Source organism: Micrasema longulum, unplaced genomic scaffold (genome assembly GCF_059751315.1).
Source record: "Micrasema longulum isolate JH-2025_06_02 unplaced genomic scaffold, ASM5975131v1 h1tg000594l, whole genome shotgun sequence".
NCBI lineage: Eukaryota > Metazoa > Arthropoda > Insecta > Trichoptera > Brachycentridae > Micrasema > Micrasema longulum.
The window spans coordinates 296,439-321,831 of NW_028277790.1; the positions used below are offsets into that span (position 1 = coordinate 296,439).

Here is a 25,393-nt window from a genome sequence, read left to right on the forward strand (position 1 = left end):
AATGAGTTTTGAAAATAGGTGTCTCATAAGAATCTTGGGTGTGCAGTGGTTTAACTTAGTAAAGAATGAAGTAATGAGGGATCGGACGCAGCGAACTTCGATGAAAACTTCTGTCGCCAAGCGAAGGCGATACGGTTTACTGAGAACCTTAACCACGCTTGCCTAATTTACAAATGCATCAGGTTCCCGACGTCCAGAAATTCCGCTGCTGACTGTTCATCGGGACTTTATGTCAGAGCTACGGGACGCGAGAGAACGTAATATATTTTATTCGGGTAACAATAATTTACCATTTAAATTGATTACTAAAACTAACGTATTTAAAAGTATTATTTGCTTGACCGAAAGCATTTTCAGCACCGTCAACATATTTTGACTCAAATACCTAGATTATAAAAATTCTTTTTTATTTTGTTGAATCCCGGTAAGTTTCAGACAAACATAACAGTTTATTACTCTGTTTACTGATTTTCTACCGCGTGTTTCCGTTTGTTTACTAAATATTCTACCTACGTACTGAAAGCTGATTTACCTTACTATTTAGATATACAAGTACGTGCATTCGAGGATATACCATAATACAGGTATGTGTGTTAAGCATTTTAATGCGTATGATACAGTTTTTATCACTTTTTTGCCTACCAATTTATTGAAGATAAATCCCTAATTATACATACTCGTAATACTAGATTGATAGTGATCAATTAAGCAATTGATTCTTCGCTTTCCTCAATTAATTCGATGCAAGAACGTTGTACCTACTACGAGGCGGATTTGTGGGATTCGTAATATAACTATGATAGTAATTATTCTAGAAACCATATCTTAATTATCAGTTTCACTATGTTTTTACATATTTTTTCTATTGATTTTATATACACAATTATTTTGTAGAAAGAATGGACAAAGAAATTGACTTGCTCACAGTAAAGCAACAAATTAAATATAATGTGGCAATTTTTATACGTAAAATAATTAAGGGGATGAATAAAATAAAAACAATAATAAAATTTAACCAAAAATGTCATACATATGAAAAAGGGGTAAAAAAAAGATAATATTATCAATGAGGAAAAAAACAGAATCTCAAAACTCATTGTACAAGGGATTGAAGCTGTAAAATAAGTTACCTGAAGAAATAGAGGAAATAGAAAAAATTGAAAAATGTTAAATTAATTAAAAAAATATGTTATTGAGAAATTCTGATAAAAAAAAGTCATATTATTAAAAGTTTATATTAGTTCTTAAAATGTTATGAACTTACTTAAAAAAGCATTAATAAATAAATAATTATTTTGTATATTTGATTTTGTATGAATCTAAAATTGTAAAATCTGTATTTTAAGATTAATATCTTATTATTTTTTATAAATTGTCTTCTTTGGAATTTTATTATTTGTAATTAATACTTAATTTTTCTGGATTGTTATTTTATCGCATGAAATGTCGTTATAATTTAATTTAATTAATTTTACTGTGCATATTTTAATACTAATTATTATGGGCACACGGGCACAGCCTAAAAAGCCTTATTAAGTTCATTAATATTTACACGAGAGTAATTTTTAATGAATAAATAATAATACTTTTCGTTTGTTTGTTTGTTTACAGTTAAAAAATCATTAAATAAATCTTCAGAATGAAAATAATGCACATATAAACTACATATGTATATTACACTTTTTTAATATCTTTTATTTACGTACTCTTATATTAATCTCAGAAATTTAATCCAATAAACACAACAAAATATAGGTAGATTTCGATTTACATATTCATTTTGATCGACTTAACGATAGATGAATGAAAGACATAGGTTGATTGAACCAATATTGAATTTTTTGCACCAAAATAGGCCAAGAAGCCTAATTACCGTGGTGAATTACAGCTCAGAACACCTAAGTTTAAGAAAAATCTATTTTTAATTTTCTGATCTCACCGGGAATCGAACTCGTGTTATTATTATTATTGTGGATAATTTATAAAGCGCCATTTTTGTGAAAATCATCTCAAGGGCGACATTTGGTTTCATGTGTGTCTATTTAGCGTTCGCACTTCTGCTTTAAAATAATTCAAAAACAATTTATGAAAATAAACGACACACGCAGTATTTACGTTTAAATCAATTAACATATTAAAACAGAGATGAAGAACATTTTAGAGAAGGTGCTATAGAAGTCTAGGCATCTACAGGGCTTACGACCTGTCAATGGCTGGTTTAAGTGGCCACTTTACACACTGTAACATTCACCATTCTGCCCATATTTGAACATCTATATTCCTTCAATTCTATCATCTGTTGATGTTTGTGAAGTTAAAGAGCTGAAACCTTTATTTATGTGATGAGATTCATCTAATTGAACTATTTCACCTACATACTAGGCTTCTATATTACCTCTTCTTAAATGTTCTTCATCTCTGTTGTTATATGTTTACACAAACAGCTCCCCAGGGAGTTTAATCCAGTCCTTATTTACAAAAATTTGGACAAACTCAAAATATTGTTGTTTAAATCAATGATATTCAATAGCTGCCCTGAACAAGAACTGAGTCCTGCGGTTCCATTGCAGCACTCAGCCCTTGTTCAGGGCAGCTGCCAACAAAGTGGGAATTGGTACGATGATTTCCAACCTCCATCGGGGAGAGGAAATATAAGAAGACGAAGGTTGAAGTATAGAAATTGCGCGCAATTCCTAAGTAAGCTCGTTATATCGGAGAAACATGGCTTAAATCAAAGCTCAGGAAAATTCCACGCCATTTCCTGCATTATCTGTCATTATGGATTCTCAAGTTTGCGTGTATTCTCAACTTTGGAACATTGCCTCGAGCTTTGAAGACGTAATATAATCAAAAACGAATATTTGTGATACAGTTTTCGAATGCTTAGTTTCACGATTATTGAAAATTTAATAGATTTTGACCATTAAACAAGGAAATCAATAAAGTATCAAATTAATTGCATTCGGTGTCAATGCATACATTTTTGTGGTGGTATCATAAAAACTAAAAGCTTTTTAACTAGGTATTTGTAATGATAATGAGAAATTAAAAATGAGCCTTTTTAAAACAAATATTTATGATGTTGTGCTTACTAAAAAATTTAAATTGTATGTATTATTTGTGGTAAAACACTTTTTAAAACGTTTATAAATGTTTGTATTTAACTTCTTACCGTACTTACAAATATTTAGATTTTACCATATTTTGTTGGCATATTAGACCACGAATTGCTTTAGTAATAATATAAATCGTATTAGTAATAGATCCGATAGTGAACTGTCAGTTCCAGAATGCAGAACTAAGTTCGCTCAGAGGCACTCCTCACATTTTGGTTCAAGATCCTTCAATTTTCTAAGCAAGGAACTACAAAATATCATATTATTGTTATCAAAAACATTTTTCACTTTGTGGTATGATATTTTACACTTATTTGTTTATAAATTTGTATAAACCACTTAATTTTTTTCATTACACTTCGACCGGTTTCGAGGTTACTACCTCATCGTCAGGAATTTAACTAACTTATAATTACACGCGTTGCTATTCATATAATAAAATATTGTATGAAAGAGACATAAAATTGAAAGAAATAGAGAGAAAAAAGATAAAATAAATCATAACGGGAATAGTTTTAAAATCTTCAAATAATAAAAACTTCAAATAATAAATAATCAATTAAATTTTACTTCGAGTCCTCTTTTAAAACGATTCCCGTTATGATTTATTTTATCTTCTTTCTCTCTCTTTCTTTCAATTTTCTATCTCTTTCATACAATATTTTATTATATAAATAGCAACGCGTGTAATTATAAGTTAGTTAAATTCCTGACGACGAGGTAGTAACCTCGAAACCGGTCGAAGTGTAATTTAAAAAAATTAAAGTGGTTTATACAAATTTATAAACAAATAAGTACAAGATATCAAGTCATTGGTACATTTTAAAGTAGGTTTGAGGTCTTGGATCAGCATGGAAGGAACAGATAGACACATTCTTTAAAAAATTAAATAAAATGAAAAATAAATGCATTCTACAAATAAATCATGTTTTCGTAATATCAGCATATGTTAATTTAGTTTTTCTTTCGTTTTTCTTTTCTTTTGTTCTTGTTCATGTCATGCCATGTATATATATATATATATTAACTTTTTAATAATTAAAAAAAGAATGGCCCACGCTCAGACGCTGAAGTCTTTGTAAGCATTTTTTCCGATTCATGTTATAGCTTAATTTTAAGATGTATTTTTCTAAAGTGTATTTTTGTAATTATATCTCTTTGTAAATAATATGTGTATGGAAAAATATACAAATAATAAAAATAAAAAAACGTAAAAAAACACAGATTTAAATGAAAACTAGAGTACCGTAGAACTTCTATTATCCGAATCAATTGAGACCAGACCCCATTTGCATAATCAAAAGTTCGGATAAATGTTTTTTTTTCCAAAAACAAGGTATATTACATGTTAAGCGTAGTTACAAGTGCTGTATAGAACAGTACTGTAAATGAAAGTCATTGCTTCATCCGTTTTCGGACAACCGAGTCGTTATTTTGCGAATCGCAGTACGTTTCCGTCTTAATGCTCTTTTTTGAAATTCAGAAAGCGATTCTAACCAGCGATAGTCGGAGTTGAGATAACTGGAGTTCTACTGTATCTATCCATATAATTTTACTTTTGAATAAAATAACTATGTAGAAAATGTGATAACAATAAAATTAAAATTCCAACTAATTATTTTAGGAAGCTGAACTTTTGAAGCTACGAAAAATCTATTGCCAGCAATGTCTAAAATATGTTTTTATGCGCCAACATTTATTTCCTTAAATTTTTAATAAATCTAGTCAAAGATTAAATAGTTTACTTGAAATCCAGACTAGGGCAAAGACACTCATTTTTCATAACTCCAAAACTGTTCAATGCATTTTATATGGACAGTATGAGAGATATTTGAATTTCGATATTTGAATATATTTCGATTAAATTTTTTGTTGAAATTGTGGATAAAATAAACGTATTTTAATACTTTCTTTTTTTAGTGAATATAATATACTTTGACTATAATTTTCTCATTTTTAGTGACAAAAAAATGTTCTAATATCGCCACTTATTGATATCTATCGTATTCTTCCAGTAACCTTTATTTAAATTAAAAATAAAATTTATGACCACACACAGGCCATGCCTTTGTGGGGTTTTTTTTTTGTTAATGTAATTTTTTTTTGTGTATTTGTAACTAATGTATACCTCTTGTAAATGCAAAAAAGAAATTATAATAAATAAATAAAAAAAACAAAATAATTTAAAATCCTGCAAAGAAAAATTCGCAATAAAAATAATATTACGATTAACACATGTGTTGTATTTTAACTGAGATGTTGTTAAAGAGATAATATGGAAATCTAGAGCTTATTCTCTAAGAAATTTTCCTTCCTGCAAAGAATTGAATACTCTCAAAATATAATTTAAAATGATTTAAATAGATTTTTTTTCAATCATCACCGGCAATTGAACCCTGAAATCCCCATGGCTAAGGCAAGCATCTTAGTCATCACACCAAGTGGCCGCCTACGCTTCAGAAACACTTGTATTTAATTATTTACAGAAAAAGATTAAAGTAGGTAGTCATTAGTTTTTTGAAGACTTAAATACGTATAAATTTGACATTAAGAACAGTCGATTCATTGCTAATTAAAAAAAGCACATTAATTGGCTCTAAGCACCAATTATGCAATGACCGAGAACTATAAAACAAGTTGACGATATCCTCTCGAGACAAGTCAGTATTGTGGATGGCCACGGCTGGTGTTTCAGCCGACTCCATAAATCACTTCGGCTTCTGCTGCTCGTCAGGATGTAGGAAGTGTCTTCTAAAATGGAGCACACGAATAGCTTCCTACAACTAGAGTGGAGTATTGTACTATAGACTACCGGCTACTACTAATAAATAAAAATATATTTAAATAACCACTGAACTTTCTCATTAATGTTCTGAATAGAAACTGGTGGTCGTCGGATCCTTCAAATTGTGTAATGTTCTTTAATTTTGTATTTCTGAAGTAGTTTATAATTTCCCTTGCGAATATTTGGATAATTAAACGAAATTTCGTCGGTAACATCATGGTACCATGGTGAGTGATATCACAAGTAAGTTGGATCAAATAATAAAATTATCGTAATTCAAGTTTTAGTTGACTAAATTTAGTGAAAGGGTCCTTAATTTTGATATAAAATCATTAATCAAAAAGTCCCCCAAGACTCTCTAACAGCTACGAGTAGAGGTGAGGGTTTCTTCCTCATTGCCGAAATGTAATAAAAATTGTGCGAAAATATTGTCAAAATAATTTAGTAAGTACATTTGAGAATGCGTTTAAAAGGGAAAAAAGAACGCCGAAAAACTCTATACTCTTCTAAATGCATAGACAATTAAGTGTGTATTTCTCCTAGAAAAGTTCAATGCACCCTTGTGATCCGACACATAAAGTGTAGAAATAATGTATTTCCAAGATGTTTCCCTGTATTAACGTCCAATCGGAATCTTTCCGGGCAATAAACTTCCGAGGATTTTGAGAAGCTGTCATAAAATAAATCAGAGCATGTTTCACAATAGACGGGACAGAATGACACTGTGATTTGATTACTAAATCTTATTTATTACTTGCAGCATGCCGCTCTGTTGAAGCGTCTTAAATTTAACACATTTACAAAATATATTTAAATGAATAAAAATTGATTTTTCTTTCAAATAACACGTTCCTCGGTTGTAAGGTTTTCACTAAAAGTTGTACATATTTTCTGATTTTCAGTATAGTATCTGTAATTTTACGTCCGTTTCCTCACAATCAAATATTTTTTTCAATCAAGAATAAAACAAAAACAAATACAGGTGGCCGGAGAAGTGACGTCCAAAGATAAAATGTAGGTGCCTCATATTGAGGGATATCCGAATCACCCCCATATATGTCCGGGATTTTGCGTAGTTTTCGAGTTATGATTTTTTAATAGGCTTTTGAAAATTTTCTATCGGATCGATTTTTATTTTTTTTAAATTTATTGTTTAAATTGTACTTTTACTTCGTAACATTAATGGAAGCTACAAAAGTTTTGACCTAAAATGCAGATTCGGGTGAGTCAGACTTGGCTTTCAACATAAAATTAATAATCTAAAAAGTGAATTCCTTAGTTTCTGAGTAACTTTAAAAACTGCGCTAGACTCTAAGCTTTTGTAATATGTACGAGTATGTACATATTACAAAAGCTTGAAAGAATACAACTTGTTATCAAAGAAATCAAGACTGGTATGTTCGTTGGCAGACCTAAGAATTCTGAGCGTAGGGGAAAGAAAACCATAGTTAGTTCTATGGTTATCGGTATGAAAGAGTAAGTTTTGTCTTAGGTTTCTAGTTAGGATATTTAATTTTATTGAGCTTAGTAGTTCAGGCGCATCAAAGAATGAGTTGAGAATTAGGAATTAGGACTAAAAGGGCGGATTTATTTTGACGGTCTTGAAGAGAAGGTATATTTAAGCTAGTTTCCAACTCATTATACGTATATTGGTCTCTAGATAAGCCCAACCTCCAGCCTATCTTTCTCAAAAATCGATGTTCAACTGATTCATTATTCTTGATGTGAACATCATAATATGGAGACCAGATAACAGAGAAATACTCGAGGTGCGAGTGAACTAGCGAACATAATAGAGTTTTAAAGATATTGATATTTTTGAAGTCAGTTGAGCTTCTGTTAATAAATCCAATACGCGGATGTGTTGCTGGACGAATATCTTGATTAATTTGTCGAAATATTGATTTAGCATTATTTCAATGGTGAAATCGGTTGGTTGCGAATATAATTTGAATCAGCTGGCTAATTTTAATTTACATTTTTTAAATCAGAATTTACAAGGAGATGGTGAAATACCCCCTTAGTGTCCCGACGAAAAAACGGGTAAGTACGTCTTGAACCGGTAGGCAGAGAAATGTCGGCAAGTGGCCATATACAAATATTTACTAACACTTATTAAAAATTCATGTTTTCACCCATTTCTAATGAAAACGTAATTGAATTCTTCCAAGTCCATAAATGTACAAATGATAAAACTGTTTGCGGTGGCGGTGGCTAGATGTTCCAGTTTCTGCAAAGATCAATCGCGCGTCTTTCTCAACAATGTACCGAAATAATCGCCAGAGATATTCAGTTATAGTTTATTTTTTAAACTGTTTAACGTCTAATGGTGCAACGATCACATACGGTGCCTATAAATACCTTCTCCGTACGGCCGTATAGATAATAGATATAATATGTAGGAATGTAGTTGGTATCGGGAATAGAAATATGTTTGTTTTTATTTTACGATCTAGTACGCGACCCCGATATCATTTTATAGATTTGAATTTATTTATTTATTAATATACGTGGCACGCAGTTCCTTTTACTTCAAAATAAGTGTGGAAATAAACACTTCGAATATAAATCATACGAAAAAAAATCAATATAACGCACGACAATGTATGGTCTAAGGTCTCTGCTGTACCTTGCTTGTAGTGAGTACAACAGGCTACCGGAGTCCTATAGAACGCCAAAAAATGACTACTTGAGGAGGTACGTGGAAGGTGAAATTTAGTTTTAAGTTATTCTTATTCCTCGGATATTTCTTTCTTACTATATGCAAATGTTTGATATTATTTTTTATTATGAATTGTTTTAATTTCTTTGTATTATATACTTGCTTGCTATCTTATTTCAGTTTTATTTATTTATTTATTATATATACGGCCTTAGCCAATTATAACAGTTACACGAAGAAACATAAATGTAAGAAACTGAACAAAAAGAACATAAAACTATTTAGCAAAGACAAACAAGGGCAAAACAATAATTGTATACAATATATTCAAAAAAACGAAAGACCTAAAACTTTGAGCTAAACCATGCCAATCCAACTTCATCCCACACTGTTTAGTCGCGAAGAGATCTACGAAAAGCCGGAAGATCTATCCCAAAGAATTTCAAGTCGTGTGATGAATTGACTAATCTACACATTTTGGACATTGGGGCATAAAAACCAAAGTTGCTCTTAGAAGATTTTATAAATAGCAGATTTTGACTTCTGGTGACACGGTTGGGAACATGAAAAGAAATTGATTGCAACAGAGATGGGACATCACTTAAAGCATTAAGTATTTTGAAAATGCATATAAGGTCCATCTCAGTTCTACGTCTCTCCAATGAAGACAGATCAAGAGATTATGTACATATTATTACTTGTTAATGTATTATTATTATTACCATACCTTTATGTAAATATTATTCTGTCTCAAAATGAGTTTGTTGTAACTCCTGGGAGTACAATTTTTTTTTTGTATGATTTAATAATAAAAAATAAAAAAAATATGCAAATATTCAACACATACACAGCAATTTCATACAATGAACACGCTTACACATTAAACAAAATAATGAATCTATATTCGCATAGGAAACTTTAAAAGTTTTAAAAAAGGAGTAATGTATTGGAGATTAAACAAAAAAAGTTACGATATGTAATTGACAAATTACGACAGGGATGGAGAATACCTTAAAAAAGGGAAAATGGAAGTCTAGGCATTTATAGGGCTTATGACTTTGGTCTACAAACATTTAGACAAACTCAAATATTGTAATAAAACCAACTGGTCCAAGAAGAAGTTTAAAAATTGGAAAATTGTTTTCAGGCATTGCCTAGTATGTGAAATAATTCAGTCATATAAATCTCTTCACAACAAAAAAGGTTTCAGCAATTTAACTTCAATCAACAAATGAAAGTTTGAAGAAATATGGAAGTTCAACCATAGGCAAAATGGTAAATGTTACACATGAGTAAAGTGGCCACTGAAACCAGCCAATGACAGGTCATAAGCCCTGTAAATGGCTAGATTTCCATATCCCTTTCTTTAAGGTATTCTCCATCCCTGTTGTAATTTGTTAATATTAATTATACGGTGAAGTATTTTAAAAACGTTGAAAAAATAATCAAAATTTTTCTTTAATAAAAACAAACTACTTTGAACGTCGTCACTAATTCATCCGAATCAACCAATGATGGAGTGTTATCAAATCCAATCCAGCAATCAGCAGGACTCACCGAATAGAACTTGTGACGTCACGATGCAGAAAAATATTTAAACCCTTTTTGGCTTAGTTTGATAGTCTATTAAAAGAAAGAAAATCACTGAACTTTCACATTCGTTATCTTAAAATCATTAGAACAATTTTTGCTTACGTAAAGTACTTTTTCTTTATATGAGTTTTATACAACTTTTGTAGGGTTCATAGTCCATAATCGATGACACACACGTGCTAAAACGTTTCACCTAAAATAGTGTGATGACCGGAGAAAGCCATGTCATCATTTTCTATAGAACCCAATACAACATTATAATGCAACTCTAACAGTATTGCACATGAAATCGGGGGCATCGTTCTCAGTGAATTCACATCGAACCTACCATGAAGAAATGAACTACAAAGGAATGTGGTATATAAAGCGACCACAGGACGCAGTCAAAGTCAGTCAGCCCAACAAGTTCAGTTCAGTCAGTCAGACCAGCTCGACGACTTCACTCAATTCGATCATGTAGTTCAAGTGCAGTCTCTTCAACCCATCATCGCCGCTATGCTCGCGCTACACAACCAAGTGCTGCATCTTATTCGCTATGTAATAAATACGCATCAAACAGCAACCTCGTGTCTCTGTCAATCTCCAACTGGGGTAGGAACTCCAATTCTCAACAACCCAAATCCTACACTCTTAAGTATATTTTTTAAGATCTTTTAAGTAAATGTTTTTTCCTAGTGTTTATTTATTTTACTAAATGTTATTAAATATTTGTAAAAAACCACTTATCGACTTTTCTATGTTTACCGATTTCCAGACGTACCCGTCTCTTTGTTAGGATACCAATTAAACCAACATGCAAAACCCACTATACACCTTCACCATAGTTGTTGCACAAAAATATAAAACCAACACGACATGCATTTTAATAAGCACATGCACTGATTAGAACAAACATGAACTTATTAAATTATGAAAATATTCTATGTCGTTTAAGAAAAAGTTGAAAAAAGGTAGAGGGGATGGAGGGAGGGGCTGAACTTAATAGGTTAAGGGTGACCATTACAGTGGAACATCGTATAATTGACTATATTGAAAATTTGTTTGATTATTGATCAAAGGAACATTATTTTTTTAAGCTTTTCTAAAATGAAATATTTCCATATTATTTACCTTTAATCATTTATTATTTGCACGTAAGATTTTCACACCTGTATTTTTATTAAAGTCATGATTTAAATTGATTAGGTGATTTGCGAATTCAGAGAAATTATCATTGTGAAGACACCTCATATGTTATTAAACACGTTGGTTTGCATGTTGGTTTAATTGGTGTCCTGACAAAGAGACGGGCACGTCTCGAAATCGGTAGCGCATATAAGTCGGTAAGTGATTATATACAAATACTTACAAATAACATTTAGTAAAATGTTTGACCACAAAGTTAATATTTTATTTAAATTATTTATTGACAATTCTTGATGGAATTCCATTGTAATGACGTAATAACTTATATTTACATATAAGTTATTAATTTAAAGTACTTGGTACACTTCCACTTATGTATTTGACCATTCTGAAGATGCCCATTAGTGGGTGAAAGCGCTTATTGGTCAAATAAATAAATAAAAGTGTCCCAAGTACTTTTAAATTATTAACTTATATGTAAATATAAGTTATTACAAAGTTACTGCTTTAAATATTAGTAACATTTATTTATTTTGTTTTTTTTCAGTGGCACGATTTTGAACGTACGGCGTTTTATAATGGCAAAATCGTATGATTTCCTTACGTTTATTCTCCAGTTGGAACACTACGAAGAAACTGCGTCTAGGATTATTTATTTTTTCTGTAGTCTGGATGAAATGATATTTTACAATCCTTGAACTTCAGATAAAATAAGGTACCCTGCCAAATTTAATAATTGCGGGATAAATTCAAAGTGACCTAGATTGTCTCCAGTAAAATTCATTATCCTTTGTTATTTTGTGAAGCCCGCTTTCATCTCAGACCAAAGAAAATTACTTTGGGTCGTCTCACTGCGTGGGCGGGAGAATAAATGTACGAAAACCTACTATTAAACATTTGACAATTCATTTTATAAACATTAAATTGAATTTGATATTTGAAAATTTTATTACCAAAAACACATGCGACTTTTGCTCAGAGAACGTTCTCTTTTGTGACCCCAAAAGTGTCCAATGCCCTAGATGAACATACTATTTTAAGTTCTCCGAAACGAAAGCCATTTTTAGGAGAAGCGAAGAAGTTTGGATTTTGTCTAAGGGAAGAGACCATTGCAGGAGACTGCTGCGAGATATTGCATAGCTTTATATATACTGTTAAGCGTGTTGTTTAGATTCTTGTTTAACAACAACAACAAACCATCACGCCGTTTCACCGTAAGGGAAGGCAGAGAATATAGAATGCCACAACACTTTTCTTTGTATACAGCTCTCGCTTCCTCTACATTCATACATCTTCTCATGCACGCGCGCCGATTATTCCAATGTATTTTTCTATAATTCGCCTATATTTATTTTATAAAACTGAAAATTCATGTGTGTGTTCATTTTTCAATTTATTTTTTAATTTTATTCACAATATACTTATTAAGTTACATTTATTGAGATATAAATCCCACTTCCATTCAACCAAAGTCCTGTGTTGAGTTTGTTTGTTTGTCCGTCACATCTCCGAAACGGCGAGTCGTAGCCACCTGAAATTCGGACAAGTCATTTTAGATGCGATTTCAAGGTTATCGTTGCTATTTTCGAGTAGAATTTGAATCGACCTCTACTCGATAAAATCTCAAACTTTATATAGATGCCTAGTGCGGCCCTGACATATTGCCTATAATCAGCTGTCACTATCAACAGTAAACATACTTTAATTCACACATTTTTCTCCTAAATTAAGAAAAAATAGTATCTGAAGTAAATATGTTGATAAAAGGAAAGTTTTTAAGCAACATAATACACGTGTCGGGACAATAAATGCCAAAAATCAATGTAAATCATGGAAAAATATTCAGAATCAATTACCTGTGAAAACTGACTCTTTTTACATATTTGACTCCTATTGCTGCAACCAAACATACTACAATTCACCATAGTCGATTTTTATTTATTATAACGTAAATTTCCAAGTTATTTACAAACAAAGCCAAGCACAGCTACAAAAGCATCCGATCGAACCGTCAAAATGGCCACCAATTGGTTGCTAACCAACAAACCAACAAACCTATATCGCTTGCGTTCTATGAAACATAGTGGCGTCTTTCTAGGTTACACATTATTACTCTGAGTGTATAGTCATTATAGCTTTAGTTGTCCAGGAAACTTTTTTTGCATATAAAGTGCATTCTGCCAAAGTTGAGCATGGCAAATTGCAACACGTTTTAAATGTTAATGGTTTGGATTTCGCAGTAGCAAAATGTCCTTTCTATGAAGCAGGATAATTTAACTGCAGGAACATGTTGCTTCTAGCAATTACATAATTACTTTATTATGTAGTTTTCTGCCGCAAAATCCGCTAAAGCTCGGGGGAAGACTTTGAATAATGGCCGCCGCGTCGGTGCAGCGCACACAAACATTAGATTCGGTTGGCTGCTGTAATAAAAAAACCGCGTAGATTTATGTCCCCTGTCTTAGAGTCTCACGTCTGTAGTGGTTACCTCACGTGCGCCCGGACACTCAAACAACGGCGTATTTTTGTACATCCAAAAGATACCAATCTTATTATTTATACTCGAGAATTACCTACGGGAGGGGCGAAGCTCTCGGTTTAATTATAAAGCTCCAGCAATCGGCTACAGTTTGGCTTCTACAACATTGTCCCGTCGTTACTAATAACGTATCTTTATATATTTACATTAAAACGCGATTTTATAAAAAAATAATGTCAAACGCTATAAACCGGTGTTGCGAAAACAACAGTTAAATAACACCAGCTTAGTATTTTAATTAAGTTTAATGTAATATTTGTTTGACAAGTAATTTCCACACAATTTGTACTTCACACCTACATAGATCCATGGTTGTAAACGAATAAATCATGCGTTTTATATGCACCAATATAGAAACTTCTTGACAGATTTAATTTGTGTTAAATTCAACGAGATTTATGTACCTAATTGGCACATAAACATAAGGCATAATTAGGTAAAATATGGAGTTGTCGTGTGCGCGAACGAGTCATCTTACTTCCTGAACAAATGGCGGAAACCTCGTTCGCCAAATGGAATCATATTTTAATGTTTACGTGGACTTTTCCATCTCACGGCGCGTGGCGCGGTCTACTTTATATGACGTGCAGTCAAAGTCGGGTCGTTATAAAATATTCCCCGTGTATTTTGGTTTTGCCAGAGCTTGCGGGACTTTCCGAAGTGGAATCCTCTTAGTGATTGGGCGACCGAAGAGCGATTCAGTTGGAAACAGTCTTGTTTATGCGGACCTGCGAGAAGTGTCTCCAAACTCCAGTGCCAAGTCAAACACGAGTGAAACGATTCCCGGTGAATTATCTTAAATACTGAACACCGATATCTCCATACTCCTCGCCTACAGCCGCCTGCGAGTGCCGGAGGGCGGTTTATTCTCCGCCCGCGGATCGAGTGATTCAGATCAAATATATCCGAAAAATGAAATCGAGAGGCCGGATCGATTTGAGTTCAAAGTTCGCTGTGGTGAAGTTCATCCGATAGGTGTGTCTGTTGTCTGTACCGAGAGTACACCGGTGAAATTATTATTTTAACAGTTAAGTGGGTGCCCGACCAGCCAAGATGACGGAGTTCTTCACGACGGAGTCGTGGTCGAGGAAAACGGTAAGCGAGATGATGGGGCGATAAATGTATCGAACTGACAATCCGCAATGAGTCACCCCAGTTCGCGGAAACATCAAACGAGAATATAGGCCAATATTGCTTGACGTCCTACAAGTCTCAGTAAACTATTTTAATAATCCGCGACATTTGATATCACCCTCCATTAGTAATGCAACGAGTCTCGATTAAACTTACTCAAATCCAGGTCCGATGTTTTCGCTTCACGTTCGCGTATTTATACGTTGATGAATAGTTCCACTCTTCCTCTCGCTGATCCCACACCCTTTCATCTTAACGTTTATCTCCTTCAGCAAGTTTGACATTGGACATCGTTATTCAAGTATAAAGAAAACATTGTGTAATATACTAACGGCAATATCCGCCATCCGCCATACAATCCTAAAATAATATGGTGACAGAATGACGCTACGCTTGAAAATTACAAAAGATCGCATCGAAATTGAAAATAAGAAAATTGTCGACTATTTCTCGACAGAATGAATTCAAATGTTCCACATTACGTACGCCACGCATCCGCCGAACGACGAAATGCATTGCCAATAAAACGTCGGACGAAAAATTAAAACAATATTTAAATTGTAATATTATGAAGCGAAGCGTGTAATTATACTTTTTGAATATGCTTTGTTTTCGTATAAATTAGAATCACTTAATTGAATAATAAGGATCAATTTAGAACTCTCGGATCGATAACAATGAAACATTGTAACTTTTTAGCTTCTACCGCAACGAATCCCGAAATACACATAAAAATCTATTTTTCACTAGTTCTCGGAAGCGCGGAATTTTTATGGGTTTTAATCATAAACTTGCGATTTGATAAAAGGCCAAGATTTTTTGTCAAAGTTTCACGGATTTCACGAATATCATTTTGTTTTGGTATATTATAATCACATCATTAAGTTGTAATAATTGCACCTGGTTTACATAATAATAGAACCCGTTAAACAGTCAAAATAGTAATCAAAAAACAATTTAATTAATACGTTTAGTCTATCAGGGCCTTATCGGGACCTTTTAATTGTTACAAAAATGAAAAATTATATATAGTAATCTTTTTCACATATTTTAGAGGTGATAAGGATAAAAACAAATAATTATCTACAGCCTTTTTGTGCATTCGACCTAAAATTATAATTTAATATATGTTTAAACTTGGTTCAAAATATAAGAGTGGATTTTTTTTGTCTTGCCTAAAAAATCACTAAAGGCTTTCATATTTTCGTTTCTAGTAGTTTTGTATAGCGCTATTTTACCGCTTTATAATAATTTATTTTTATATATTTATTATTTAGGAAATGGCAATGATTCAGATGATAATTCATTTAGAAATAATAATGCGTTTTAATACGATTTTTGTCGGTCCTGTGGTTATGTTTATAGTCTAGATCAGACACCCGAGGTTCGCATACCGCTCAACCGCGTCTTATTTTCAATTTCATTTAATTTATTAAAAACTTTTCGTTATCGGGTTCATTTGCTATATCGTGATGTCTCCCAACCAACCGAAAAACAGAAAACACATGAAGAGTATATAAATAGAGATTTAGCGAGCCAAAAATAAGAAATAATATGCAATAAATAGAAATAAAATGTTTACACACTTCTTTACATAAATATATCGAAAATAGGTAGAGGGAATGAATGAAAAACGGATGCAGGAAGAGTTGTAAGGGGAGCAGTTGGGTTAGGTTAGGTTAGGTTAGGAAGAGTTAAGGTTAATTAAAATTGAAATGTTTGTGTATGTAAATCACAACTCAAATGTTTCTGCTTCAATTGAAAAAAACAGTGACGTACTGATTTTTTTGTCTCTGTCAAGGCCGATTAATAATACAGTTCTGTGTGTTAAATCAAACCTGAATCCTGGACGAGTGTTTTTGACTCGACGGCTGCTCTTAGGTAAGAATCCGCCTCGTAGTGTAGTGGTTGGTGCCTTCGCCTACCACGCTCGAGGTCCCGGATTCGATTCCTGGGTAGGTTTACGAATATTTGTTTTCAAAGGTTAACACTGAAGTATTTCATTGTTTTAATATTGGCACCTGAAGCGAAAGACTTATCACCTCCCCTTCCTGTAGCAGATGATCGAGATGCGCTACATTTTATTAAAAATGCAATGCCCTATGCACCATCGGGTGCGGAAAAGGGTTTGATGATAAATTTATTTATTTATGATTGATAAACCTTTCCCTTACCGAAACAAAATTGGATATAAATATGTTTTCTTACGCATGGTAAAAATTACAGCAAAAATTTAAAACTGTCTATTTATTAAAGGAGCAAAAATTCATTGACATTTTCTTGTGTATCCACAAACAGGCCATGCCTTTGTGGGATTTTCTGTTAACTATTTTTACTATAAATATGTATTTCATTGCCATATAATTATCATTAATTTTTTTGATACTCTATTTTACCTCTTATGTATATTGTAAAAAAAAAAAAAATTAAAAAAAAATTGTATGGCAAAGTTAACTAAAAATGTATTTATTTATTTTTTATATTTAATTTTTTTGAACGTCACTAGTTCTTCCAAATCAAGCTATGGTAGAGTTGTTTCCGGTGATAATACAACAATTAAAAATAAAAATAAAAAACTCCGTAGTTGAATAGTCTATAAACGAAAAAAAATATTAAAAAACCATTGAACTTCCTAAATTGATATTATTATTTATTGCGTTTTAAATTGGCTTGTAGACAATCGAGACCAAAGAGGTAGGCGTTATCTCTCACAAGGACAAAACAGAATCATAACTCAGAAGTTCCACAGGGGAAGACGATTGTCCCGACTCCCGACTCCCGAGTGTACTTCCCACCTGTTCCTGTCAATAACGTGTCCCAAACTTTACTCTCAAACCGTCCTCAGACGAGACCAATTATAATTTATTCATATTTTCACAAGAGCCCGGTTTTTTACCATCCGTTTGTCTTAATAAAAAAAATATTTTTTTTGAGAATATTTCGGGAATCGAATTCAGAATCATTCATACGTAAAGCAAGCGTCTTAACCATTACAACGCAGGGCCGCTACAATGATTTAAATACATAATTTTTAATACGGATATTTAATCAAGAACAATGATTATTAAGTTTCTCTGTCTAAAGCTTGGTTAAAACTAAAAAAAATAGTTTGCAGTGTATTTTATTTACGAAAAATTAAAATACAAAAATATTTTAATTAGGATATTTGGTTACAAACATCGATCAATATAGCATGGAAATTAGGATATTTATTATTATTTTATTTTATTATTTTTTTTGGATTAAAATAATTTAATATTTTAATTACTTTTTATGTCTGAAGGTAATTGATTTAAATTGTAATGGGATTTTTTTGTGGTTAAGTACAGCACTTGTGTTGCAAATATGAATTTTGTAAAATATGGACTTTTTTATTATAGATTCTTCAACAATATTTTGAATTTGTCCAAATTTTTGTAGTCAAGGGTTGGATTCAACTCCTTGGGGAGCTGTTAGTATTAACATATTAAATACTCAAAATATTGTTGATAAATCCACCTGGTCCATTAAAAAGTATAGAAATTGAAAAAATAAAATTATAAAATGTTGGGTAGTATATAGGTGTAATAATTTAATGAGATGAATCTCACGTACATAAATAAAGGTTTCGGCTCTTTAACTTCACAAACATCAACAGATGAAATAATTGAAGTGATGGAACATAGATGTTCAAATATGGGCAGAATGGTGAATGTTACACAGTATGTAAAGTGGCCACTAATATATATTTTTTTACTAATATAATTAATGTCAAAATGTTCATTAAATGTACTTGTAACAAACACCATTTAAAATAATGATCTAATTCATTAAAAACATTTAAATGAAATAAGTGAATATTATTAGTTCAGACTTGTTTATCTATGGAATAGAACAAAGATACATTTATCACTCGCCATTTCAATTTCTACACAGAAACATGTCAAAAAAGCTCAAAATACTAAGAAATTTATTTAAAAAAAAAAATAAGTAAATACAATTCTAGGACAAATTTTAAAGGTATTTAAATGAAAAAACATACAAAATCGATTTTTTATGCATTAATATTGGAATAACGAAATACGCCAAAACTTTGATTGGCCATATCTCTTTTGCACCAATTTCTAGTAGTTTCCCTGTGGAACTGGGCCAGCAATATTATAAGACGCAGTTAAGTTGGAATATTTTTATTTACCGTATTTTTCTCTTGACGTTTGGTCTCCATTCAAGAGGTTCAGGAAAATAATTGTTGGTACTTTCACTCTAAGAGACTCATACTATTATATGATGAATAGTTTATAGTCGATTTTGACTAGTTAGTAAATAAAAATGTTGAAGTCAATGCGAATGAAAGAAGCGTTGATAAAATGAAGTGTCATTTTCGGACCGCCTGAAATCAATAAATAATAATGACTGAATCATTTTACTACTCGCCATGATACATAGTATACAATTTTACAAGCTTCTAACCATTTTACGCGATGTGAAAATTGACTAAAAGCGATGAAGCCAGTTGCGACACTTATTTATTTAAAATATTTTCAATCATTTGATGTTATAAATTTGAAGTTTTATACTGAATTTTAATTCCTAAATGCGTGGGTTCTGTTGAAGAAAAAATCATCTTGTTACAAAAAAATGTTTTACGCAAACTATTTCAACGGTTTTACACTCTCGCGCTTCAATTAGCTATAACGTCATTATATTATATAGGTGCTTTTTTTTATTTAAATTATTTATTGTCAATTCTTGAAAGAACTCCATTGTAATGATGGAATAACTTATATTTACATATAAGTTACTTATTTAAAAAATACCTGGTACACTTCCACTTATTTATTTAGATCAATTAGCGCTTTCACCCTCTAATGGGCATCTTCAGACTGGTGAATATTATACAGTGCAGTACATTTAAAAATAAGTTGAAAAAATGTACCTACACTTAAGATAATATTTAGTTTTATATAAATTATCCTTACACTGTTTAATATTCACCAGTCTGAAGATGCCCATTAGAGGGTGAAAGCGCTAATTGGTCAAAATAAATAAGTGGAAGTATACCAAGTATTTTTTAAATGAATAATTTACACGTAAATATAAGTTATTACATCATTATATAGGTACCTAGAAAAGGTTAGTAATTTATTTATTTATTTTGTTTTTTCAATGTACATAAAATATATGCAGGACTTTTTATGTTACATGTGTTTGTTCATTTGATGATGCTTCAACAATTCAATTCTTTATTATATAAATAAAATACTATTGATACTTAAATCCGCAAATTTCGAATAACCGACGACCGGTTTCATCGCTTTCGCATCTTCGAGACTGGTATCTATATTAAAAAATTCAATGTACTCGTATTTATACAAAAACAAAAAGGATGGGGATTTCAAAACTATACGATGATAATTGAATTGTTGATACTAATTACCGGTTATTCCAAATTTGTGGATTTATGTATTAGTCGTCTTTTATTACTATAATAAATTTTAATGTTTTATGATTCAATTAAATACTAATAATAGTAAAACTTGAAACTGAAATACAAATACAAATGACAAATGAAAAAACGTTACTAGTGTAAAATATTTGGATTTAAAAATAGATAAATTTATGAGATGGAACCTACAAACTGAAGAAATTTCTAATAAAATAAAACGTTTGATTAAATTTTCACACCTTTAAGAAATATTCTAAGGATTAAATAACTAAAACAAATGTATTATGGGCTGGTAAATTCAATACTGACGTATGGTCTGATCGGCTGGGGAAGCTGCATAAAAACGACTATGGCTTTAGCAGCTATGGCTCAAAAATCAGTGATAAGAGTTGTATTTAAAAAACCATACCGATACCCTAGTGATTCGCTCTTCAAAGAATTTCAAGTGCTGGATATTCGTCAACAGTATATATTGAGGTCAGTAGCGGTCACGCATCTCAACAGAGAAAAATACGCAAGGGTTTGTCATGTTCATAATACTAGACACTCCAGTAAGGATCTGATTCTACAGAGAGGAGTTAATACTTTTTCGGCTCAAAGGCAGTAATATTTATAGGCCCGAAGATATATAACTTTATCCCAGATTCACGGAAACGTGGTGGGATTGCCAGGCTGAGGAAGGTGTTGACTGCATTTTTAATCCACATTGGTCGGAAGGAGTCGGAGAGATTGTTGTCTGATGTAAAAGGACGTAAGCTGATTTCTTGTTTTACTAGTAATGACTGAGGACTTAAGATATAGAGATTTTGTTATTAATTATGTTTTTACTGTATATTTATTATTTACTTTTAAGACTGAAAAAGCACACATAATAATAAAACTGTAATTACTTTTTAAATATTATTATAAAATACATAATTTACTGCCTAAGAACGGGGAAGCTATCCCTAGTTAGGCAGTTTAGATGAACCAACAGCAAATAAAAATTTGAAATAAAAAAGAAAAAAAAAATACAAAATACAAAATTAAATTAACTAATTCTAAATAAGAAGATATAATAAAAATTAAAACATCAAAAATATTATGTCAATTAAACAATTCACCTGATTCTAGACATTAATTACGGTTTAAAGTGTTTCTGTTATAATTGTTTTAAAAATGCATCAAATAGGACGATCCATACTAATATTATAAATGCACAAGTGTGTTTGGTTGTTTGTTCGTGTTTACTTCGTGCCTCAACGGAGCGACCGATTGATATATTGGTTAGAAGTAGGATACTTATTTTTCATGTCGAATTTCAAAAAGTACAATGAAAAAAATATATCAACAATGAACAACATTATTTGAAAATGAGTAGGCGGTAAAGTCGTGGAAAAAAATCAAATTTAAACGAATTATTATTTATTTATTTATTTTTTATTTGAAAATTTATTTATTAACCCTTACGGATTATTACATTCATTTTACAAAAATAATATATGCATTTTTTATTCATACTCTGTTGTTCAAAATATTATTTTTTACATCTTTTGAAAAGTTTGTCTGAGTCTTCTGTTTAGTTTTGTCTGGTAGTTTATTGTATAATTTCAGTTCCGGGTTTATTAGTCTCGACTGTCCTTGTCTTATTTTAGAAAGTTGTGTCCATGTTGACTACAGTTTTTTACAAGTTTTAGTTCATCGTCTACAATTACATTAGTGGGTAATTTATGGATAAATTTTAATGATTCTAGTCGAAAGAGTTAAGTCATATTTAATGACTTAGTTTGTTCAAAAAGTTCTCTAGTTGCAGTTAGATAGGGAAGGTCATATACTAACTTTATTATTTTATTTTGTTGTCTTTGTAGTCTGTTTATGTTTTTTTGGCATTCTGTTCCCCAAAGTTGTTGCATATAACATATACAAGTTTTTACATAGGCTTCATGCATTAATTTTTTCCGTTATTGGAACAAAATGATTTTAAGAAAAAGACTTGATAATGTCGCCACTTTGCCAATTAAATTGTTGATAATTATTTTCCATGAATTAAATTTTAATTTCTATATTTGAATTGCTTTAATCTGTGATTAGTTTAAACATAATATTACAACAGAGATAAAGAACTTTTAAGAGATGAGAATGTAAGAATCTAGGCATCCGCAGGGCTTATGACCTGATGTGACAATGATTAGTTTGATGTTTTTCATTTTGGTTCTGTACTAGGATTTTGGATTTGTGAAGAGAATAACGTTGTTTTTTTTTAATAAAAGAAATATTTGCGTTCTTATGATTTACCCAAATATTTAATTTTGAGGTTCATTTTCAACGAGTTGAAAATAACTCACTATTAGTAAATGGAAATCAAGTTGGGGTAGAGTGGGATTCGACCCATGGACCTTTGATCAGTGAGTCCAATACACTAGCCACAGGACCACAACCCGACTCAAATATTACTTACAACTTATTAAATATTTGTATACAACCACTTACCGACTTTTCTATGTCTACCAGTTTCGAGACGTACCTGTCTCCTCGCCAGAACACCAATAAAACCAACATGAAAACCCTACATTGCTATTGATTGATTATTACATGAGGTATCTTCACAATAACAATTTCTCCGAATTCGCAATTCACCTAATTAATTTTAGTTATGACTTTAATAAAGATACATTAGTTAAAATCTCACATACAAATAATAAAGGGTTAAAAGTAAATAATATGGAAATATTTCACATTGAGAAAGCTTTACAAAATAATGTTCCTTTGATCAATAATCAAATAAACTTATAATATAGCCCATTAGACGATGGTCCATTGTAACGGTCATCCTATACTTATTAAACTCGCGCCCTTCCCTTCATCCCCGCTCTTTTTATAAAACTTTTTCTCCTACAACATAAAATATTTTTGTATCTTCGCGCATTTCAATGTAACGAATCTCAAAGTACAAAATTTTTATTAAAAAAATTGTATTTCTCAATCAAATTATGCATTCATCCATAATGAATCGTTGTATTACGTAAACTTGTTAAAAATTCGCTACCTGTCAATTTAACAGATAATCAGTAAAAAATTAACACATTGATATATCAACAATGTTTGATTATGTCCAAATGCTTGCAGACTGGCTGGATTTCCTCCCTAGGGAGTTGTTCGTATTTAAATTTATTTCAACAGAGAGGGAAAAAGTTTTCGAGAAGGGAATATGGAAGTCTAGGCATTTACAGGGCTTATGACCTGTCATTGGCTGGTTTAAGTGGCCACTTTGTGGATGTTCAAACATGGGCAGAATGGTGAATGTTACACAGTGTGTAAAGTGGCCACTTAAACCAGCCAATGACAGGTCATAAGCCCTGTAAATGCCTAGACTTCCATATTCCCTTCTCGAAAACTTTTTCCCTCTCTGTTGAAACAAATTTAAACATTGATTTATTGTTAATTATAAACAAAGATCTTCTGACCGTGTCACTAATATAACTAATTTCAATGCGAGGACGAGTTTGCAATGTATTAATAAAACTGGCATCGCGGATTAAATAGAGTATTTTTTCATCGACAAGCAATTAATAATTTGGTGACACTTTGGATGTAAAACTGGGTTGTAATTACTAGAGCAAAACGCAAATTAATGTCTATCTCACTTATTTCTGGTTTGATATTGGTCCAATTTTTGTAAACACTTGCGTAGCATCATTACTTCTTTACGAGACATTTTTAACCCCCTAAAGATAAACGTTCCATATTTTATTGGTTCTTGAATAAAAAAAATACAGGAAGTCTGCAGACGATAAACAAATTCAAATTACGTACATATGAAATATTTTGACTGCTAAAGAAATAATAATTATTATTATTTTTACTGAAATTTAGGACCTTCGTACCCTAATATTATAATGAGAATGTTTTGAGAATTTTATTTGTCAACACTCTCAAACTAAGCAAAATAATATTTTTTTAAATTATCTGTCGTATTATCAGCGCCATGATTTTTAAAAGTTTTGTAAATTTGAAATTATTCCGCGTGTGACGTCACGACTGCTTTTCGGTTTTCGTTCTTTTAATTGGTGAATTGTTTCCGTAAACCGTAACCCAATCATAACACATTTGCATAAATTATTAAATAATAAAGTAGACTCTTTTAATCTACTTTCCTAAATTAATCTTAATGTCCCCTTTCGCGTGACAAGAAATAAATATTTATTCCATCTGCCAGTCTGTTGCACTAACTATGCACAACACTCTTTCCTCTATCGTTCTTGCTCTAACTATAATCCTTTTTTTCATCTATTGATATATTTTACATGCCCCTTAATTTATTTGAAAATAAATTAACACTCATTATTTCTGGCTGCGATACGATCCCACTTACCATTTGATGATGCTCACACACCTACACTTATTCTCATACACATAAACACACTCTTTTATTGTAACACAATTTAATAATATGTATGATTCTTATTTAGAAACTTCGCTGGTCTGTCTTTAAACCGCATTTTTTTAAATGTTATTATTTCATTGCAGACTGTTTGTTTCTTTAAAATATAAATGAATAACACTATCATTGTTTGATTCGGAAGAACTAGTGGCATCGTTCAAAGTAGTTTATTTTCATTAAAATCATTTTGATTTTTTTTTTTTTCATAGATTAAAAAAAAAAAATTAGCACAAATTTTTATGCTCTAATTTTTACCGCGCTTAAAACACATTTTTATATCCAATTTCCTGTAGCACTGTACTTCCTCAATGAGGATGTAAACGCTGAGTCCACTAGTTTTAATATAAATTTATTTAAAAAAATATAAAAAAATAACAACAAAAATGAAAAATAAATGTAATATTAAAGTATAATAATAACATTACAAAGTTATATTAACATTTCTTATTTTCTTTCCCACCATCCCCACTTAAAGGCGTGAAGGGTGCTGTATACTATTTAATTATTGTTTTGAGGGTTTTAAATGTCATATTAAAATGTGTCCCTAATAAATTTCGGCTGATTTTGCTTTTAAAAACCAGCCCGTATATTTGT

The 25,393-nt window shown here is 31.3% G+C and overlaps 1 protein-coding gene across 5 annotated transcripts in view; it reads left to right on the forward strand.

The window, feature by feature from the left end:
- Positions 1-25,393, forward strand: part of tmod (tropomodulin) — a 208,538-nt gene that overhangs the window by 116,205 nt on the left and 66,940 nt on the right. Inside the window, exon 1 of one of the 5 annotated variants that reach the window (XR_015822640.1) lies at positions 14,464-14,915. The exons of the other annotated variants lie outside the window; for them this stretch is intronic. The gene's annotated coding sequence lies outside the window, so the exon portion shown is untranslated. Of the gene's footprint in view, positions 1-14,463; positions 14,916-25,393 lie in introns of those variants that run through there. 5 annotated transcript variants of the gene reach the window in all.